General features: G+C 37.2%; 2 long non-coding RNA genes across 2 annotated transcripts in view; one reads left to right on the top strand and one right to left on the bottom strand.

Annotated features, from left to right (window-relative positions):
* Positions 1–8,941, top strand: part of LOC131382084 (uncharacterized) — a 46,906-nt gene extending 37,965 nt beyond the window's left edge. The window contains exons 2-3 of the long non-coding RNA XR_009211256.1: positions 3,408–3,555; positions 8,868–8,941. This is a non-coding gene — a long non-coding RNA (uncharacterized LOC131382084). The remainder of the gene's footprint in view (positions 1–3,407; positions 3,556–8,867) is intronic.
* LOC131382083 (uncharacterized) overlaps positions 1–22,360 on the bottom strand; it is a 335,812-nt gene that overhangs the window by 193,414 nt on the left and 120,038 nt on the right. The gene's annotated exons all lie outside the window — the stretch shown is intronic.

Raw genomic sequence — 22,360 nt, 5'->3', positions numbered from 1 at the left:
ATGGCAGCTCCACTCATAATTCACTATTAAATTCGCCTAAAACTCCCTGAATATATATAATCAACAAGACAATGTATTTCCCATTATTTCCCATGTGAAACGCTTATTGATGACATCGTTAGAAGCAGACCTTATCTGTAAGTCTGATCCAATAGAAAAATATTAATGAATTGTTCTTAACAAGGACCTAATGCTTCGAAACTGTATCATGTCCACCAATACGGTACATGTTCCAAAAAATTTACATGGGGTCGAAATTTTCTTTCATTTGTAGCTTTTGGCTAAGGCCTGGATGAGGAGAAGAAAGAATTCTTCAGAGTGAAGCAACAGGAGTATAAAGGATCATCTGTTACTATTCCTTTTTAACCTATATTGTGAAGAAAGAAAGAAAGAACGAAAGAAAGAGAAAGGCAGGGAGGGAGGGAGGGAAGGAAGGAAGGAAGGAAGGAAGGAAAAAAGGAAGGAGGGAAGGAAAGAAGGAAGGAAGAAGGAAGGAAGGAAGGAAGGAAGGAAGGAAGGAAGGAAGGAAGGAAGGAGGGAGGGAGGAAGAGAAAGAGAAAGGGAGGAGTCAAAATTTTTTAAAATCCAACAACTTGAGCTTTAAATATATTTAAAAACTGGAATCATTAATCTATCTTGAGCTACAATGTTTAGAAAGTTTTATTTGAAAAAGAAAGAAAAGAGTGAAGAATACTACAGAATTCTGACTGCTTGAACTCAATTTTTATTTTTCAGAAATCCATGTCTGGATTGGTTACTTTTAAAACTACTTTCACATAATTGACCTTGAAACTTTGCCTCTGGGGGAATCACAGGTCAGTGTGTGAAGGAAAGTAATGAACTTAAAGGTAGAAAGTGAATGTAGATGATACCAATGCAAATTTTTCTGACTCATCAAATTTTTTAAAATTCAGCAATATTAACTTATGATCTACAGATGAGCTATTTTACTTTTCACCCATTCACAGTGACTTTGAAAGGCAAAATTAACTAGATTTGAAAAGGTTTCCATTACTAAAGATATATTCCATTTGAAGCATGTGATCTCTGTGACCCATTCCCTATTCGTACCCCCTCCCCTTTTGAAATCCCTAATAAAAACTTGCTGGTTTTGCGGCTCAGGTGGGCATCACGGAACCTGCCAACATGTGATGTCACCCCTGGAGACCCAGCTGTAAAATTTCTCTCTTTTGTACTCTTTCTCTTTATTTCTCAGACCAGCCGACACTTAGGGAAAATAGAAAAGAACCTATGTTGAAATATTGGGGACTGGTTCCCCCGATAAACTTATTCGATGGTAACTCTAACATGTTTGGTCAACCTTTTCTATTAAGCTGTGCTGAACAATACCCACTTAAGCAACGGTCTCCCACCACCTCATTCCAATCTGCAGTGATGTCTCCAGATTTTTGATAACAGCAATAACACAAAACAGGCTTTCTACTGTTGTGAGTAAACAGCAGAATTCATGAAGAAGCAAACTGTTTACCCATGTGAGGTGAATGAGCCTTTCCAGAAGAGCAGGATTTAGTGCCCTCAAGGAGGCAATTTATTAAATGGAGCCAGAAATGTGTGTTCATTTCACTGGTCTGAATAGAGCAAAGGCATCATCATTAAATAGTTACTTTAGGGCACCAAGATTTCTGTATCAGGTATTATGTAAACTTTATTTGTACATGCACCCAGTCCTCCCAACCAGGAACAGCAACATGACAATACCTACTAGGCCATTCTGCAGGATAGTCACGTATTTATAGTGAGAGAGGAACAAAGGCCTATTCTAGAAGTCAGGACACCTTTGTTTGTGTGACCTACTGTGGGCAAAACACGTAATAGTTCATTCATCTGTAAATATGGCAGTTAAACAAGATGATCTCTAAAATCCCTTTCAATTCTAAAATAAAATTATTGATTCATTTTCCTCTCAATGTGTTCATTTATGTCTTCCAAGTTGTATTAAAAACACTTTTATTTCAGTAATGCCACTTCCCTACTCAGCCTAAATATATGCAAAATTATCTTGAATTGAAACAAGATTTTTAGTGCAATATTCTCTTTCCTGTCTCTCCAAAGCATATGGAGAAACCAAAGCAATGCAAAAGTTGTTCTAGTGGCAAAAATCACTGAACAAATAATTTCCTTGCCCAAATAACAAGAGTTGAAGCCAGTTATCTCATTTCTCACCTCCTCTATTTTCTGTCTCCAAAATAGATGATTACTTGCTTATTTTGCAAAGCAGGTGTTACAAAGTTTCCTGGACATTGAGAAAAAAAAAAAAAAAAAGAGATGCAAAGCAAAACCTGATTATCTGTTTTTTAAAATGTGTAAATCTATTTTGGGAACTTGATGGACTCAGCCATCAGGTGTTTTGGGGGAAAAAAAAAATTGAAGAGGAAGGCCTAGAACTATAGTCAAGTCAGATTGACTTCAGATAAAATCCAACGTGACAAATTTTAAACTATTATTGGAAAAATAAAGGAGCTATGTTTACGTGATTAGCTTCCATAAGTCCCTAGTGTTGTATTTCAGAATTGAGGATTCAGCCGCTTAGAATTCTATACCCTCTAATCCTACATAAAAGTCATCTATGAACGTCTATGTCACATATGCCCTCCAAAAAATTAATTCATTGATTTCATTTTGTTTAGATAAAATTTTCAAAAAGACAAGGAATTATTATGCTTCACTCTTTGGACATGTACACAAGCACCCCAAACACAGTTAGGCTAGTACTTCTTTGAATATAAAAGATCTGCATTACTCCTCTTTGTTTCCAAGCACCTAACACTATGTGCAACAGATGATTTACAAAAATGCATTGCATGCAGAAGAATAAAGTATTTGATGTGCAATTTTTTTTTAAGGCAGAGCAAGAAACGAACACTAAGAAATATAAAATATTTTAAATTTACTCGGTAGTCACTGGTGCCAGGCACTTTGCACATTTTACCTTTAATTCTTAAAATTACCCGCTGAGACATTATCACCCCCATTTCCCAGAAGAGGACATTTCCAAGAGGTGAAGCAAATTGCCCACCATTATATCGCTAAGAATCGGTAGCTTGGTCTCAAGCCCTGTCTGGCTGGCAGCAATGCCTGTGCTCTCTGTTGCAACCCAATTTCTCTTCTTAGTCACTGCTCAACCATAAGCTGTCCAACTTACATGTAACTTTATGAATACTGTTATAGAAAAACATGGAGAAAACTGTGTTTTTGCTTCAGGGCTAGCTAATATCTTCCAACCAAATCTCCAACTAATAATCAGTTTGTCTCATGCCTGGGTTGTTTTGTTCTGTTTTACTAAAATGTCTTTAAAATCTTTTCTGTCAGAGGAAAAGTTTGTCTGGGAAGACAGACATATATAAGTACCAAAATATCAAATAAAAGGGCCATTAAATGTTCCACAGGTGACCTCTAAGCTACCCAGAGGAACAATGGAGGGAAGAAGGCGGCTGGGAGAAAGGAAGGACAACTGTCATAGTCTTCCCAATTTAAGTAAGTCCTCAAAACTCAGCTCTTGAACCAGAGGCCTAATCACTGGAGGTCAGTAGACATGTAAGTTTCCATCTTAATTAATTATTTGCCTGTAAGACAAGGCCTTGTGGCAGCCTGGGCTTCTTCCTCAGACTGATGAGCTAGTGAAGGAGGTCATGGTAGTGACCAAGACCTCTCAGACTATGACTTGATGATGCTGGGCCCCACCTCGTCCCACATTTCAAATGCTTGTGTTGCCAAAGCTAAGGAATCAGGTTAGGGCTCCAGGGCTGGCTCCATATCCAGCAAGCAGCATGTGGACCGTAGCAGCTGTGGCCTTTGACCAGAGTTCAATCTTTTTATTGTATGTTCTTATAACTCTTGTCATCAGGAATGGGGCCTGCTCATTGGAAATGGGGCCTGACTCTTATTGGTTGTACATCCTCCCAAAGGTTAGCGACTTTATCACAATACTTTGACCATTCACTCCGAAGCAAGCCATATACTGGAATTTGTCATTTGCTCCAATTCTTATTCATGACACCAGAAGCTAACATTTAACTTCTTAAAAATAGTACTTAGAAAATATAAACGTACTTATTACTTGATCTTGTTTCTTCAGTTTCCAAGAGGAGATGATCATAAGTGAAATATGACTAATTTTTAACAATTCACTAAGCTTAAGTTTTATATTTATAGCTGCTCTGCACACAGATGTATAACAAATGTCATATCCAAATTTGTCATAAATATATAATTAAGATGTTTTCCAAGGATTGTGCAAACTGGTCTACATAAATTACCTCACAGCAAACCTAGGAGATAGTAATGGGGGAAAAAGAAGGCTTGGAGAGGTAAGCATGCCCAAAGTTGTGGAGCTATTTAAACAAACTTTACAAATATCCATAACTAAGTAGATCACTCTCATATCCATTGAGACAAATTAATTGTATCTTCTGAAGTGGCAAGAACTTACCTGAATCATTATTTTTGCTCTGATAATATACTCATCTATATGATAGCCATTTGTTGTACGTGTCCAATTATATAGTCAAGGTTTAAGGCTGTAGATTCTAATGAAAACAATCAAGTATTTCCCCAGAAAAAAAAAAGGGGTCATCCATGCATCCGCCACAGTTGTCTCCACAATTTCAGGTGCTGGAAGGCCTTCTGTAGCTTGTCTGTAGGCTTGAAGACCCACGTATTTTAGAGGATTATGAGCCCCAGACTTAGAACACCTCCCACACTATCTTATACTACTTCCTCTCTATCTCAGGCTTTTGCCTTGCACACTTTTGGGGCTAGAGAAAAAGGCTAACGCTGAAAAAGGAAGACATTTGCTCTTAAGTGTCTTTAAACTTTGAAACCTTTACAGTCTATGAGGCTATAAATACAGTTTACCAGGAAGCTTGTTTTTCCTTTTTATTATCATATTCTTTAAAATATAAAGCCCAGAAAAGACATAACTATAACGTGCACTCTCTGAGCTGTGACTTTGGTGAGCACTTGGGGAACAGAGATGTCTTTATTGGATTGCCTTTGTCTTACAACACAAAAGGCACTGATAGCTCCAGGAAATCCGGATATGTCTGCGTAGGTTGTTTCATGCTGTAGATATTTAAGGAGGTATGAAAGTGGACATTAGCACTCTGTTTGGAAGGAAAAGACTCTTCTTGCTTGAACATGGTAACATTTAAACATAACTTGGCAGACCAAAATTCAAGGCTATTTAAAATATGTTCCCTTGGTAAGATCTAAAGTTCAGTTGTAAATTTTTAATCTTGGTATGAAATTCACATGTTATCTCACTTTATGCTCCCTCCTAAAACGCTTGAAATTCTAAACATTCTATTTCTTTCTGGGATATGTAGCAGAAATATCTTAAGTCCAATCCTCTGTCCCATCCTTTCTGCCATATTTTGGGACTTTATAATAATCTTGCCTGAGTTTTTTTTTTTTTGAGACAGAGTCTCACTCTGTCACCCAGGCTGGAGTGCAGTGGCGCGATCTCTGCTCACTGCAAGCTCCGCCTCCTGGGTTCACGCCATTCTCCTGCCTCAGCCTCCTGAGTAGCCAGGACTACAGGTGCCCGCCACCACACCCAGCTAATTTTTTGTATTTTTAGTAGAGACGGGGTTTCACCATGTTAGTCAGGATGGTCTCGATCTCCTGACCTCGTGATCCACCTGCCTCAGCCTCCCAAAGTGCTGGGATTACAGGCATGAGCCACCACGCCTGGCCCTTGCCTGGGTTTTTTAGAATGGCTTCCTGTCTCATAACTCCCTGACCAAGTCAGAGGGTATTGACAGACATTAGCTATTTCCCTAATTATTAAATCTGATCATGTCAACCACTTGCTTTAAAATTCCTTTTGGTTCCTATTCCTTCCAGATTTAGACCCAAATTCCTTATTTTAGCTCTCAAGGCCCTTCCAATCTATTTCTGGCCTAATATCCCATTGGTAATTCTATCTAAACTCCTCTCCACTTCCATTAAGCCACCAATACGCCTCTAAATTCATTCCAGTTATACTAAAGTCCTCATCATTTCTAAGCACATCAAGATCTGCTATAAAAGATATGGAATCAGCCGAGTGCAATGGCTCAGGCCTGTAATCCCAGCACTTTGGGAGACCCGGGGGGAGCAGATCATGAGGTCAGTATATTGAGACCATCCTGGCCAACATGGTGAAACCCTGTCGCTACTAAAAATACAAAAATTAGCCAGGTGTGGTGGTGTGTGCCTATAGTCCCAGCTACTCAGGAGGCTGAGGCAGGAGAATTGCTTGAATACAGGAGGCAAAGGTTGCAGTGAGCCAAGATCACGCCACTGCACTCCAGCTTGATGACACAGCAAGACTTCATCTCAAAAAAATATATATATATATGGAATCAACCTAGATGCCCATCAATGATAGGCTAGATAAAGCAAATGTGGTACATGTACACCATGGAAAACTATATAGCCATGAAAAAGAATGAGATCAAGTTCTTTGCAGCAACATGAATGGAGATGGAGGCCATTATTCTAAGGGAACTAATGCAGGAACAGTAAGCCAAATACCGCATGTTCTAACTTATAAGAAGTAGCTAAACATTGAATACACGTGGACACAAAGAAGGGAACAACAGACACCTGGGCCTACTTGAGGGTAGAGGGAAGAAGGATAATGAGGACTGAAAAGCTACCTACTGGGTACTATGCTTATTACCTGGGTGACAAAATAATCTGTACATGAAACCCCCACAACACACAATTTACCTAGATAACAAACCTGCACATGTATCCTTGAACCTAAAATAAAACTTAAACATTTTTTAAATTAAAAAGTAAATAAACAAAGACTTGCCATTACAAGAAGCATGCTTTCTCTCCTGGGAAGTTCTTTCTCACCTTCATCAACTGAAGGTGCCTACTTATCTTTTAAGACTCAGTTCCAATGTCATCTCTTCTGAGGAGACTTTCATGAACTCCTTATATAGTTAGCCTATCTTTGTGCTCAATCCCATTTTCTTTGTAACTCTGTAAAAGCTAGTATCAGCCAGGTGTGGTGGTTCACGCCTGTAATCTCAGCACTTTGGGAGGCTGAGCTGGGCAGATCACCTGAGGTCAGGAGTTTGAGATCAGCCTGGCCAACATGGTGAAACCCCGTCTCTACCAAAAATACAAAAATTAGCCAGGTGTGGTGGCACGCACCTGTAATCCCAGCTACTCAGGAGGCTGAGGCACGAGAATCACTTGAACCCGGGAGACAGAGGTTGCAGTGAGCCAGGATCACACCACTGCACTCCAGCCTGGGTGAAAGAACGAGATTTTGTCTCAAAAAAAAAAAGCTAGTATCAATTGAAAGTTTTATGCATGATAATCTGTCTCACCAGGAAGACTATAAGGTCCTCAAAGACAGATGTATGTTATATTATCTTTATAGAGCCTGCACAGGCCAATGATTGACATAGCTCATTAGCTCAGAAATTATTTGAATAATCAATAATATAGCAGAATGAATGTGAGAATAAATTTTTACTGTATTACTATCAATGCCTAAATTGGATGTAAATACATCACAGTAGAAAAATTTAGACATTCCTAAATTAATATTGTTATAATATTTAAATATATGAGAAAGGAAAGAGGGAAAGTTGAATTTATTTGAACCTTGTAGTCTCTAGACAAAGACGAAATATTTCATTCTAAATTCCTAGAATTGTTTTCTTATTCAAGAAAGAAAACGACATTTTAGAAAAAGCAGCTTGGAATTTAAGAATCATAGGAACATTCTGGAGTTAATATATTCAAAAGGTAAGAAAGGAACTATGATAGTAATTCATAAAAAAAAATGAAAAACAATAGGACTTCTCTCAAATCTTACAGGAATTTGTCCTTGCTGTTACTGGATACAATCCTGGAAATGGTATTTATTATGGCCTTTTTTTCTTCCAAAAGAAAGCAACTTAGTGTAAAAAGTAATGTGGAGTCTATTTGCGCCTGTCCACCTTTAGTTTGCTCCAAGATTTAGCCCCTAAATCAAGGCTCTGTGGCTGGCTTACATATTTCCCCAAGACATCACCTATCCTCAGTAACCTGCGGCTTATTCAAACTGATAAGTCTCTGGGATTCTGAATTTTATGGTGCAAGAGTTTTACAATATTTCTCTGAAAGTAAAAATTAGAGAAGTGTTTTTACAATATACTGGAGTGTGAAAAAAGTGATCTATCACATTTTAGAAAATGTGATTTTTCAAGACTTGAAATACTATGACAGTTGAGTAAAATCTTACAAAAAAAGCTTTGTTTTCTGCTGTTTCAATTTAATCAAGGCTTGATCTCCTTTCCTTTCTACCACAATTCCACAAGATGCCTTAAGTCTGATTTCTCCATCCTCTTGCATATCCAGGACAACCTCAAGTCCCCAGAAAGGCAAATCTCTCTTGCCCTCCTCAATCTCCACCTGCCTATCCCTCCTGCTTTTTTTCTCCCCTCCTTCCCCACACCCAACCCAATAGAACCCCACAGCTAGCCCATATGGTGACTTAATGTAGGTCAAGCGTAAGACAAAAGACAAGACACTTTATTGTCATGTGCTGGAAAATTTTGGCAATGACTATATAAATATTTGATCACTCTGAGATAAATGGTTTCTCCAAAATCGTTTAATCTGCAAAACTACAAGCAGAGCCACACACACACACACACACACACACACACACACACACACACAGACACACATGCACACACCCCTACCAGGACCACTGGCTTTAAAATATCAATGAATCTGGTGGAATTTCAAAAAAGGAAATTTTTTTTCCTAGATTTTCCTTAAAAATACAGCGTTCAACTTACTCCATAAAATCCAGGAACATGACTTAGACATCATATGTTTCCTACTATGTCTAGCAGCTGCTGAATGAAAGAAAAGTATACTGTCAGTTCTGGAAAGAGTCTCCTTCCCTTCAATTAGGAAGTCGGGCAAAGAAGGAAGGAATTAGGCCACTAGGCAGCACCCCAGTACCTCTTTGAAGATCCCTGGGAGAAAGAGATCTGGCCTGCCTACTTCCAGTAAAGAGCATTCATAGTGCAAACCTTTTTAGAAACCTTCAGGCAAGCAGTATTGCTGAAGATAAGTTCTGTGATCTGGAGAATTTACTGTGAATCCTAGAATAGCTCTGGATGAAGACTGGTCACCATGCTCCTCTAAAATTAGACTAAGAATTAGAAGACATTAGGTGAATATATGAGAATATAGCCAGGCTTATGAGAGTGGAGGAATTTCTAAGGTGAAGAACAATGGAAAATATTGTGAAGAAGAAATTATTTATTATTATATTACTAGCTAGCTAGCTGGATAGACAGACATGTAAACTAAAGGGCAAATTTAGAAATTCATTTAATACTAATGAGATAATGATTACATATGGTTAATACTAAAAAGTCATATAAATAAAGACAAAAAGACTAAAGCACCAAAAAAAAAGATAGAAAATGTAGCTCATTCATTTATTTATTCATTCAAAACTACTAGAACATCTCCCATGTGGCAAGCACCATCCTGGGTGTTATAAAGACAGCCATGAATAAAGAAAAGTCTATGACATAGATATTCATTCTTCGTTGAGACGACAGAAAATTAAACAAAAAAACTGTATAACATAATGGCTGAAATGTCAGATAATGACAAATGCTATGAAGTACTTTAAATAAATGATCAGGGAAAACCTGTGGTTTCTGCAGAGTTTTATACATAGAAGGGCAATGTAGTCTCTTTATTTTGTAGAATATTACCCTGGCTCATGTGTGGTAAATGCATTCTAAGAGGGCAGGAGTGAAAACAAGAAGACCTGTTAGATCATGACTACACTACAACAAGTAAAATCTGATGGCTATGGAGCTATGAGAGATGACTGGATTCTAGATGTTTTTGAAGGTATCACTGATAGGATTTGTTTATGGATTCTATGTACTATATGATACTAAAAAAAAAAAGAGAGAGATTCAAAAAATACTTTCAGGTTTGTACCCTGAATAACTGGTAAATCACAGTCCCAAATATTGATTGATCATGTTAAGGGGTGGCAATTTTAGGGAGAAAAAATTAACATTTGGTTTCAAATATATTAAGTTAATGATGCCTGATTGACATCCAAGTGGAGTTGTTGTATAAGCAATTACATACACAAATCCAGGGGCTAGGTGGATTTCGATAAAAGAAGATTTGGGATTTGTCAGCTAAGAGATGATATTAAAAGCCAGAGGACACCTAAGATGTCAGCATAGGTGGAGAGGAGGGTCAGAAGAAGCTAAGGGTTCTATCTGCTGGCTGGATGTTGTTGCCTTAAAAACTGTCTGTTGAATACAACAGTTTTGCTAATTTGGGTTGCTAAATGAATGCATAGAATAAAACCCCAGCCCCTCTACTGAGTTTTACATAAGCAAGAAACAAACATCTTAACATGTTAAGCCTCTTAAATTTCGAGGTTTATCTGATGCTTTAATTGGTGTTATCTTAACTAAAATAGAAATTATTACCAAGAATGGACACTAACAAAAACAAAACCCTAAAATTGGTGGCACTGGCAGGAGATAACTAGGAAACTGATATCAGAGGCTGGAAAAATGAAACCCCAAGTTAAGCAGAGGCAAAATGTTCAGTAACAATGATGCCCATGGTACCTTTGGAGGCAGGCCACTAACCTCCCTAGCCTGTGGCTGTAGCAAAAGATATTGTAAAATAGAATTATGTGAGCATGCATTAGATGTTACTAGCTTTATTTGGCAAGATATTAGAAGAAGAAATGACCACAAGAAAGAATTATCCAAAGTACACATAAAAATGAAAGGGAATAAGAAAGAACCCAGAAATTTTAAGCCTCAAAAGTTGGGAATGCTTACCTCAAACATTAATACGTAATTTTTGAGATTGAATAATGAACAGTCTTAAGATATAATTATGTGACAAAATTCAGATTGAACCAGGCCTTCAACCCAAGCCTCGTGGCCTTGGGGTAGATGTCATTGAGTTGAAAAAGAAAGAAATGGTGATGAGAAGAAAAACAGATAATACTACTTTAAGAATTATGTCTAAAAAAGAATTGTGGGTACGGTAGCTGGCATATTGAACTGATTGTAAGCAAAGAGATGTAAGTCTATTAGTTGCTTTCTATTTAAAATTTTTTAAGTTTTATGGATACATAATAGTTACACATTTATGGGGTACATGTGATATTTTGATACAAGCATACAATGTATAATGATCAATGCATAATGGTAATTGAGGGTATTCATCGCCAATTACTACAAACATTTGTCATTTCTTTGTGCTGAAAACATCCCACATTTATTCTTCTAGTTATTTTGAAATGTGTTATAAATTATTTTTAACTACAGTAGCCCTATTGTGCTACCAAACACTAGATGTTATTCCTTCTATCTAACTGTATTTTATAACTTTATCCCCTTACCCCCACTACCTTTCTCAGCCTCTGGTAGCCACCATTCTATTCACTACCTCCACGAGATCAATTTGTTTTAGCTCCTACATATAAGTGAGAACATGCAACATTTGTCTTCCTGTGCCTGGAAGAGATGAAAGTCTTATTAATTTTAAAGAAAATTATGTTGCAAAAACAACCATGAGCTAGGACATAAAAGCTTTTGGCTGAGCCTTGAAGCAACTCTTAGGCCACCCAACTCATACAGGCAGGAGGCAGGCAGCAAAACCTCTAGAGCCCTCAACTTCCATTGCAGCCATGGCAGACAATAGACAAGCAAAGCTTCCCAGATAGCAGAAGCAGGGGCCCCACAGAACAGTGGACGGGAAAATTCCTCCCTGAGAACAGAATCAAGTTCTGACCATGACACTTCTCTCACTGACAAGACTACATAACAGTTGTCCACAGGATTTCATCATTACCAGGGACCAGTGACTACTGCATACATTGCAATTTTCTGCTTTCTGCCTGAGGTATTTATTCCAGTTGTCCTGTCCTGGTGCCACTACCCATGTGGCTGGAGTAGAGGAGGCAGAAAATTTGCAACTAATCTAGTAATCTAATAAATAATTGGTAACTTTGCATATTAACAGGTTATAGTAAAGTATGAAATATTTTGCAAAAATATTACATATATAAATACACACACATATATACACGCATGCAAATATTATGGATAACTCTTAAATATATTTTATCTTTAGCTTACTTCCAACAGACACTCAACAGTTTGACTTTTTAATGCTTTAAGTTATGTCTAATATCAGGAATTTCTGAGACAAGATTCTACAGTATTTTCACGTCATTTTTAGTATAGGACTTTGTAATCAAAGTCTCCATTAAACTGCTCTAGGCAACCTTGCTTGTCTACACCTATTTCATCTTTATCTACCAAAAGTACTTACCCAAGGAACTTGTGCTGCCACTACCTCTGAATTATGTATTTTTTCAGGTCCCATAATATAGTACAAGAAAAAGGAGGCCTGTAGCTAGGGAAATAGCCCACTGTGTTAGTTTTACTTCCTCAACATCATACCCAAAGACAAAGATTTGAATTCACGTAGTTTATTTGGAAATTGATCCCAAGAAACACTGGTTAGAAAGTCGGGGAGTGAGGTAAAGATGGGAAGGAAGTCAGGAAAAGCTACTTTGTCAAGTAATTTGCCCCTCAGGTGACTATAACTTTGTGCCCCTGGGAAACTGTAAGATGGACACTCAGCGTGGTGCTCCTCCGTGTTCATTCACCCACTGGGACCCACAGACCTAATCTTCTGCGTGTGTAATTGAGAGCTGCTCTTTGATGGCACTCTTTCCTCCAGTACTCCCAGACTGCTGCAGGCCCCACTGGCCAGAGACACAGTCATCAGCAATTGGAAGTCAAACCGGATTGTACGAAAATGGTAAGGACGCCCGTGATGTGAGCAGCATGTGCTCTATCCACCATGCAATTTGTCAGAGAAAGCACTCATAGGTAGAAGCTGCTGAGCTTAAAATATCTCAAACTTCTGTCCCATCAGCGTTCCTCAGGGTATTCAGGAAACATTATCACATTATCAGTTAATATTTAGGATTTATTCCCAACACTTTTTACCTTTCAGTATTTAGATGAAAGTTTTCTCACGTTAAGATATTAGCAAACTAATGGCATGCTTTATATCCACAATAAAACCCAATATTCAGCTTCTAAAACAACTTATAACAAAACAACTTTTTTCTAAGCATAGATGAGGTTGTCATCTCCCTATAGTGCAATCAATTCTAAATTTGCACCTAAAGTATGTGACATTATCCCACTTGTGCATAAATTACATGCATTTCCAAAGGTGCTAGATAGTCTTAATTTTCTTTATAGTCCATTACAAATAGTAATATTACTGGAGGAAGAAGAATATAGTTAAGTTGTATACTGAGTAATATATAATTTAATCATTCTAAAAATTGCCATAGATCAATTTAAGAGCAGATAATGTTCCTGCAAATAATAGAGAACCGATTGCATGTCTTTAGATCAATACTGTCTGTTTTAGATTATAAACTCCTACAGGGCAGGGATAATTTTGTTTAAATTTCCTTGACTAAAGGCTTCGTGCCATACCATGCACTTAAAAAAAAGCTTTTTATTTAATGTAGGTATTAATATTTTGATCCTAACAATGTTCAAAAAATTCTTCTATGGTTTCATTCCAGTCAACTGTATGGATTTGGCTTTTTTAAAGTTCTGATATAAGCCGGGTATGGTGGCTCAAACCTGTAATCCTGGCACTTTGGGAGGCCAACGCGGATGGATCACCTGATGTCAGGAGTTTGAGACCAGCCTGGCCAACATGGCAAAACCCTGTCTCTACTAAAAATACAAAAATTAGCCAGCATGGTGGCAGGCACCTGTAATCCCAGCTACTTGGGAGGCACAGGAATTGCTTGAACCCAGGAGGCAGAGATTGCAGTGAGCTGAGATCATGCCACTGCATTCCAGCCTGAGTGACAGAGTAAGACTCTGTCTCAAAAAAAAAAAAAGAAAAAAAAGTTTTCATATAATCTACATATAAGCTCTGTTGAATATCATGCAAGTTGTTCAGAAGTTGTTTGTAAACTAAATTCTGCCTGAATTATTCTGCCAATCCATATTCCAGCTTTAATTTAATTTAGGGACCAGCATGCTTTGAACAGAAAAGTTACCCATGGTGGTTATTCACACGGCTCAGTTTTATCACATCCCCTTCTCGTTCAGGCACCTGGTAGAATTCAACTTTTTGGCTCCCTGAAGCTTGCACAGGGTCCTGAACTAGTTCTGGGTAAGTACAAATGACATAAATTATTTAAGACCAAAATATATAATTGCTGGCTTGAGACTATCCCAAATTCTATTTCCCTCTATCAAAACAATTAGTTATATTCTGAAGAAATGTCTGCTCCATTTCTGAAGTTCTAGAGTGAGGACACATGGAAACACTCCCTACTGATCCGTGCCGGAAATTTAGCATGAGTGAGAAGTAGGCCTTTGGGACTGTAAACCACTAAATGTGGGGAGTTGTTTGTTCCTCCAGATCACACTCTTCACCCTAGTCAGCTGCAGGAGGCCAGTCTAAAGAGTCAGTCCATTAGATTTCTTGCCCTCTGGCTCCAGATTGGATTATATTATTAGAGAGATCTGGCAGAAGATCAGAGGGAAGGAGGTGAATGAGGAAGGAGTATTTATATTCCCTTAGCTCACAAGTTCCCATTTCCCTCCGTGGCGACCATGGCTCTTCTCAAGGTGGCCCCTCCGTAGGAGCCTCTGTTTCCAGGTAACTCACCCCTTCAAGCGTAGGGTTAGAAATAGACCCTGTGTTACTAGTCTTGGATACACTCTATCTCATGGCTCTGCTTCCTATCTACACCTTTGTAAGTAGCCCCTTTATTAGATAGTCTTTGAATTACTCTATTGGAATGAGCCATCTGTTTCCTGCCATAACACCAACTGATACGTTTTTACAGGCTGTACTGCCTGGTTTACTCATTCTACCAATAAAACATGACATTGTTCACATAACGTTCTTCCTGAACGTCTGTGGTTTCCTCTACATTCAACCTTGCCAAAATCAAGGAAGAGGCTGGAGATCTAAATTCCACTATGCTCTCAACAGTATTTACACAATAGAACTCTTTCCCCCAGACAATAATGCCTTTATGTCTGAGAAAGCAAAGGCACTTCTAAATTACAATTTGTTGCTCCTCTGTCCAACCCCAGCCTATTTTAAAACTGCAGTACTGATTCTTTCGTACTTTAGGGAACTTTGAGAAAGCAAGGTCTTTGATATTATTCCTTCCTCCTCACATTACCTCCACACATCTTCCCCCAGGTTGAGTTTATTTTTCTTTAGTGTGCCGAAAGAAAAATCTTCATAAAAATAATGTTCATAGAGAGTTGATTAGTGATTCCAGATACTGGATCTTGATAGGCCTGACATACCTTCAATATCTTAATAAAGCAATTCATTTAGCTAGTTAAGAAATGAACAGATTATTTACCTACTTGGAACCCCAGAAAGACTTGTTTTATCTTGCACTTAAGAGTTTAATGACATCACCTAAAAAAAAATCATAAAAGTATCTCAAATACATACATTAAAATTTCAAAAAGAGAGAGAGACTAGTAAATTACAGATTATCATCTATGACGTACATTCGAAAGCACAGTTTAACAAGCCTATATTTAAAATTACTACAAATAAAAGTGATTTTGCCATTAGAGGTAATTAATGTTTTATGTATGTTTGACTTATCAAATTATCTCCTAGAAGTCCAATCCAAGTTTGTTGGAGACAGATAAACATTCTATCTCCCTAAAAATTACTGTTTTGTTTTCCTTTCCTGGATAGTGCTTCTTTATCCTTGATTTCTAACATTTATGTAGCATTTCACAATTTCAAATCCTTTTCATATATGTTGGTGGTTCTTAGCCTTTTGCAATTTGTGGAGACTTTTAAGGATCTGATGAAAATAATGAACATTCTCATCAGAATTTTGTGCATGCAATGTTGGAGGGTTCATTGATGTCCTAAAATCCATCCAGGGTTACTAACTTCAGTAATCCAAAGGTTAATCCTCACAACATCTTTATGAGGTAGGTATTGTTATCACTATTTTTTAATTAAGAAAATTAATCTGCATGGGGTTCAATTACTTGTCCAAATCATGCAGGAGAATTTGGTGTTAAACTGAAGCCTTTTGACCTGACAACCATGTTTTTCCTTGTGTCTCATGACAGCCTCCTATTTTTGTTGATGTGAATCGACACCTATATTACACTATTTTATTTAATGAAGGTACAGTCAAAATTTACTAGATAAGAGTCCCAAACATACAAAATTTTCTAAATAAATCAGGCTAAAAATCTCATCTGATCTCCAAATCATAGATCTATTTTGCTTTTAGATTCAGTGAAATCTCTAATCTATAAAAGTCATTCACTCCGAAGCATTTCGAGATTATCCCATGGTGCTATGCAAAATTAAAAGCAAATATCTATTCCCAAAACACAGATGTGGTTCACATTTTAAGCAGCTCTCGCTTTCTCTGTTTTCCTGTCAGTATCCATGTACATCCAGCTTGGACTCTGGATCCATGGCCATAGTCCCTGCCTGCTTGGTCTTCCTTCATTTACTTCAACTAAATTCTCAGATTTTCTGACCAAGGATACCCAAAGCCTCTATTTTACTATTAGGTTGAGTCATATGAAACCGTAATCAGCTAGAAAGAGTAGAATATTGTCAGTTTAATAACATTCAGTTTTATTTAGCTTTAGTGCCCTGACCTGTTGGTGTTCAAGTCTTATGGGGAAAAGAAGAAGAACATGATTCCAAGAAGACCTGGTTCTAATGCACTGTGCCATTTAGCAGGTGAATTGCTTCAAGAGAAACACTTAAACTCTCTGAGTAACAATTCTTCATCTGAAAATGAGGACAATATGGTTCACAATTGTGTCATAGGATTGTGGGGAAGTATTCCACAAGATAATACCACCTGCGAAAGTGCTTCAAAAATTGTTAAAGCACTATACACATTTAGGTTGCTGTTATTACAGTCAGCAAAGATGCCTTCATCAGCAAAACCAGCATTAAATTTTTTAAAAGAGCAGTAGAATCATATGTCCACTAAATTACTCACTGCAAATGTCCAGCCATCACTAGTACCCCTCACATGTTGATGCTGGTTTATTTATATATATTTATGCACATCACATTGTGATGACTTGCTTGGTCAGCTTTATAGAAGAGCTGATGACCTGGTTCCTGCATTGAACATAAGCCAGCAGATGAGTCACTTAAGAGACACAGTGAAATTGCATGATGTAGTTATCTGCCCACTGAAATCACATAATGAATTTACTATCTGGTATTAAATGACCACTTGGCCATAAATAACACCAACCTAATGGTCTTAAAAAATAACTGAAAGAAAGAATGGAAAGTTATTTGTAAATAGTATATGTGGAATTTTTAAAGATATTGTGGTAAAATTGTGTTTTTTCAGAATTTTAAAAATGCACTAGGGCTTATGTTTAACAACTTTCCTGCCTTCTAAAGGCTGAGTAAACAATATTGCAGTATGACTTTCAACATGAGGGCCAAGCCCTTCAGTAAATAAAGCCAAAATGAATTGTATCATTGACTATAAAATGTGCAAGGCAAATATAAACCATGAGTAAAAATCAATTGGAGGCATCAAAGACCTTTCAGCAACTGTTTTCTAGGCTTGTAAAATTCAGCTGGAGAAATTGGTACACAATAAGTTTACAAAATAATGAATTTCCTACTATGCTATAGATCTTGAAGAAAAAATCAAAATAAAATGCAATTCCTCAAAAAGGCCAGTTTTTTTATGATTTGACACCTAACTTATGACCCTAAAACCAACAATAACCGCTGTCACTTCAACAGCCTTTGTAAACATTTCATGGTCAGGTGCTCTTAGGATGCAAATCTGTAACAATTAAAAAGTTTATGAATAAAACAACTCAGGACATAAATCTCAGGTTTCAAACGTGTGTACAAATAATTTTTACTTTATCTTTTTTTACAATTCATTTCTGTCTTGAGCCTCCATTTTATTCAGTAGTCAAATTTCGGGTTAATCCGTCAGTGCAGTATTTCCTCAGTCTGTGACTAGATTGACGATGTTCTCTACTCACTCATTATCCAAGGGCTGTCACCTTAGTTTCATGGAGTCTATTTGGTGCCACTGAGGTGCCATCCTCAGTGAGAATGGGAGGATGTCATCTTCTCTCCTCGTGATCAGATGATAAGGCATTCACATTTTACCTGTTTCTAGCCATTAGTATCTACCCATATCGCCATGTGCCCACTCTCATTGGGTCTTAGATCATTGCTTTATGGAAGTCACTTTGCATCTTTTAAGACTCTGCTATGAGGCCCCTTCATGTCCACTATCTCTCTCTCTCCTCTATTTATGTGCCTCTGTAAGGAGGAAGTGGAGGGGAAGAATAAAATGTACAATGCAATATGTTGGTAGATAGAGTTTAGAAAGGACTTCTTCTCTATTTAGAGGATAAACCTAATGGTTCTCTCTGCTTTTCTCATACTGGCCATCCCAAGCTTTACCCACTTGAGTATGGGCTTTGGATTCAGAGAGTGCATTTAATCCCAAAGTCCACCACTTTGGAAAAGTTTCTACTTTACTGTGGATACCTCATCTATAAAACAAGTATAATAGTATCTCCCTCATATGGTTGTTGCAAAGCTTAAAGGAGATAATAAATGTAAAAATAATTAGAGCATTGTATGATGTATAATAATCATTCAATAAATGATATCTATTATCATCATCCCTCCTCTCTCCATGTGGTCCTCCAGCTTCTCCTACTCATAGCAATGCATCAATTTATATGACTCCAGTGAAAAGACAGCAGGGTCAACACTGAGTTTATAAATAAAAGTGGAACACAATGTTGGTTAGAAGACATTTTTACAAGATCCCAAGTGTTGGTCTCAACCCTTGCATACATGAGTGTGTGGCATTCCTTATCACTGTAGAAAATGTCCCCACATGCCTAAAATAATCATTCTAATGTAGGCAAAGAGAGTTACTATTTGAATCCAGTCATTAATACCTATTTAATGTTATAACCACCAACCACAGTTGGATATTTTAAGTAAGGAAGGAGATCAGTATGAATTCTGTCAGCTTTCATCTGTTTCTTTTCCTGAAAGTATCCAATTTTAAATCCAAATAACCAGTTCTTCCAAAGTATTTACAGTGAAAAAGCACCAAAGATTAAATCAATCCAGAATCACCTCATGAGTAACTAGCCCGGTAAGTTAATTACAGGATTCTCTGTTGCTCTTTTTTATTGTGGGTAAGAGTTCTTGATGCAATATTTTTGGTTAATTGAAGATTTTCTTTAAAGCTATGCAAGACAGCCAGCAAATAGTGCATTTATGTATGTAATAGAAATGGTTGTAATATATCATTAAGACACTCCAGGGCATGTTTTATTGGTTCATTAATACCAGTACATGCCTTAGGTGTATTCAACCACTCGGGCCCTATATTAATGGACCAATAAAATGTACCCGGGAGTGCCTTAATGCTACCCTAATATGACTAAGTTTAAATTAATTTTTTCAGGCTTATCTTTTTAAAAATTATTTTTTCCCACTTGGGAAGATAGATTCCTTTACAGAAGGGAAAAAGTTCATGGTGACAGAATAAGAGAAGCAGGATAATAAAAATCTTCTGGTTTCATCAGTTTTCTAAAATGGCTAATCCTTTCAGATGGTTCCATTTCTAATCTCCTGCATTCCATTCCCAGGGTCTTCTCATATCTTTCATAGAAATCAATAATCTTGTGGCTAGGAGCAGGAAACTAATAACTATTTCTTTTTGGAACTAGGAGATCAAGAACCAGCAAATGTCATGTCTACCTATAAAAGCCCTGTTACCTTTCAATGTTTCACTGGGTCAGAACAAATACTTACCTTGCTTTTTCATCTACCACCTAGCACCTTCTGTAATCAAGGAATGATGCTTCCTCTTAAAAGGAAAACGATTCTTTCATCCTTCTCTTTCTGCTTATCATCCACATTATACTCCCTCGCTCAGCTGTTTAGAAATTCTTGGATTCTACCTTGGGTTATTTAGCAATTCACTTGATAACAGAAATTTGAGGAAATCTGAGGAAGGTATAAAAGTGTTTAACCCAGCTCCAAACTGAGTTAAAAATCTTAGCCTCTCCGTGGACTTACTGGGTGGTATCGGTCTAAAAGTTTCCAGTTCCTCCTCAGCAAAAGGATAATAATGTCTGTCTTACAGGCAGAGCATGAATACTAAATGAGATAATGCATGCAAAACATGAGGTATAAAGCCTGGCACATTGAGACCATGGGGTGTTAGTGGTAGTTTTTGTTATTAACTTCTGAAATGCCACTGAAGAAATGAGGATGGATGACAACAGTTAAACAGTTTGAACTTCCCCAAGAAATGCTGACAATTTAGCCATCTAGAGTATACAAAGTAGATGCCCCTTCTAACCCTCCTCCTTTTTTTTTTCTATTACCACTAAAGCACAAGACCTTTAAGAGGTGCCTAAGAAACAGAGTATAGACTAGGGCTTCCTGATTTACCAATGGTTTAATTTTTCTTAAGACTGTAATCATGTAGAGATGTTTATCACCATTGATGTCATGAATGTCATAAATAAGTCCTAAAATGTGGAAAAACACCATTCTTGACTAGAACTACAGTCTGTCTTCAAAGAGGTTATCTTTTAGTTGAAACAATCAAATATATGAAGAAGTTTAAGTAACAATACAAGATAAATTGTAAGTGCCACAGGAGTTTTTTATTCAACTTTAAAAATAATGGAAGAGGGTCCTGTGAAAAAGATTAATCACAAAAGGAGTCAAACAAGATGCAGGATCTACACAGCACTCTTAGTTTATTGAGGAAAGGGGTAAATTTTGAACTGGGCATGATGAGCTGAAAAGAGAGATGCAAAAGTAATTCACATTGGGGAATGGGGCCAAAAATAATGTAATTTTACCAGCGAGCTTTTGATGAACAATATTTGGGTCAGAGGAATCTTGGAGAGCATTAGTGGGAGATGCATTTGGGCTACTCCACCTTTCAGGTCGTAGAAAATGAATACAGGAATTTTGGTCAGGGAGATGACATAAAATAAAAGCAGTATTTAAAAAATATGTTAATTACTGTGATGCCTAGCGTGAACTGGAGGGAGGTGAGATGGTATCAGAGAGATCAGTTGAAAGAGGATTATCATATTCCATATTTGAAGTCATTGGATCCTAAATAAGAAAAACATGAAATAAAATAGAAGAAGAAAGTTCAACAAAAGTTGATAAATATTTGATTGTAAATATGCAAGGGAGAGGAAAGAGAAAGCAAACAAGAAAACCAAAAAGTTGAAGAAATGGGAAAATTACATAACTATTTGCTCCATTTAATTTGCTTAGCATAGAAAAAATAATTTTCCAATAAAAGCCTCACATGTTCCTAGAATAAAAAAGGCTGAGAAAGTAAAGGCATTATCGTTATTAAAAAATACAGTTAAAAAGTAAATAGCTCAACAAAGGTGGGTCAGTTGCGTGTATTAATTTAATGTATGTAGAAAAGTACACTTTGTCAATCATCATAGCACAAAGTATAGCAACTCTGAAAAACCTCATTTCTTTCATTTTGCGGAAATGAGTTTCTTCATCGGAACCCTGACTTCTTCTTTCCACTTACTTAAATAATATTTATTTTTCAAGGCCCATCTTCTCTTAGAAAATTTACTTGACTGCTCAAACACACATTGAGCACCCTTCCTTCCCTGAACTCCTAGAGCCTTTGCTGAATTAGCCACTTAATTTAGCACTAAATTATGCATGTTAGCAGGACACAAGTCAGCATGATTATAAGAGAAAGAGGCAAGAGTAGGGAATAGAGCTCACATTTCACAAAGTTTACCATGCCTACTCCCATTTCTCCTAAAAGAGGAATTACATATACAGTTGGAAGAATGCTTGCATCATTGCAATGTGTATATCTACTCTCAGGATAATTGCATTATAAAATACTACATCTCCATTTAGTGATTCAAGTAAAACATGAACTCATTAGATCAAAGTTGCATCTCATTATACCCATAGATTTACATGTTTGAGAGATAGGAAGGGTGCCTTTTATTAATTTTTTGCCCAATTTGCACAAAAGAAAATTACCATAAATATGTGATGATTTATTGGGAAATTTCAATAATTATGTGAACCCTTTAAGAAACGATATACTTTAATTTTCCAAATATCTGCCCCAACTCAAGGATGGTATAGCCAAGGCTGTCCCAGCAATGACTGCCAGGGCCATGTCTTCCACGGAGCCATAGCAGGGTGAGATGGAGCATTT

This window comes from Hylobates moloch, unplaced genomic scaffold (assembly GCF_009828535.3).
Source record: "Hylobates moloch isolate HMO894 unplaced genomic scaffold, HMol_V3 SCAFFOLD_20, whole genome shotgun sequence".
NCBI lineage: Eukaryota > Metazoa > Chordata > Mammalia > Primates > Hylobatidae > Hylobates > Hylobates moloch.
This window is presented reverse-complemented; position numbering and strand designations above follow the sequence as displayed.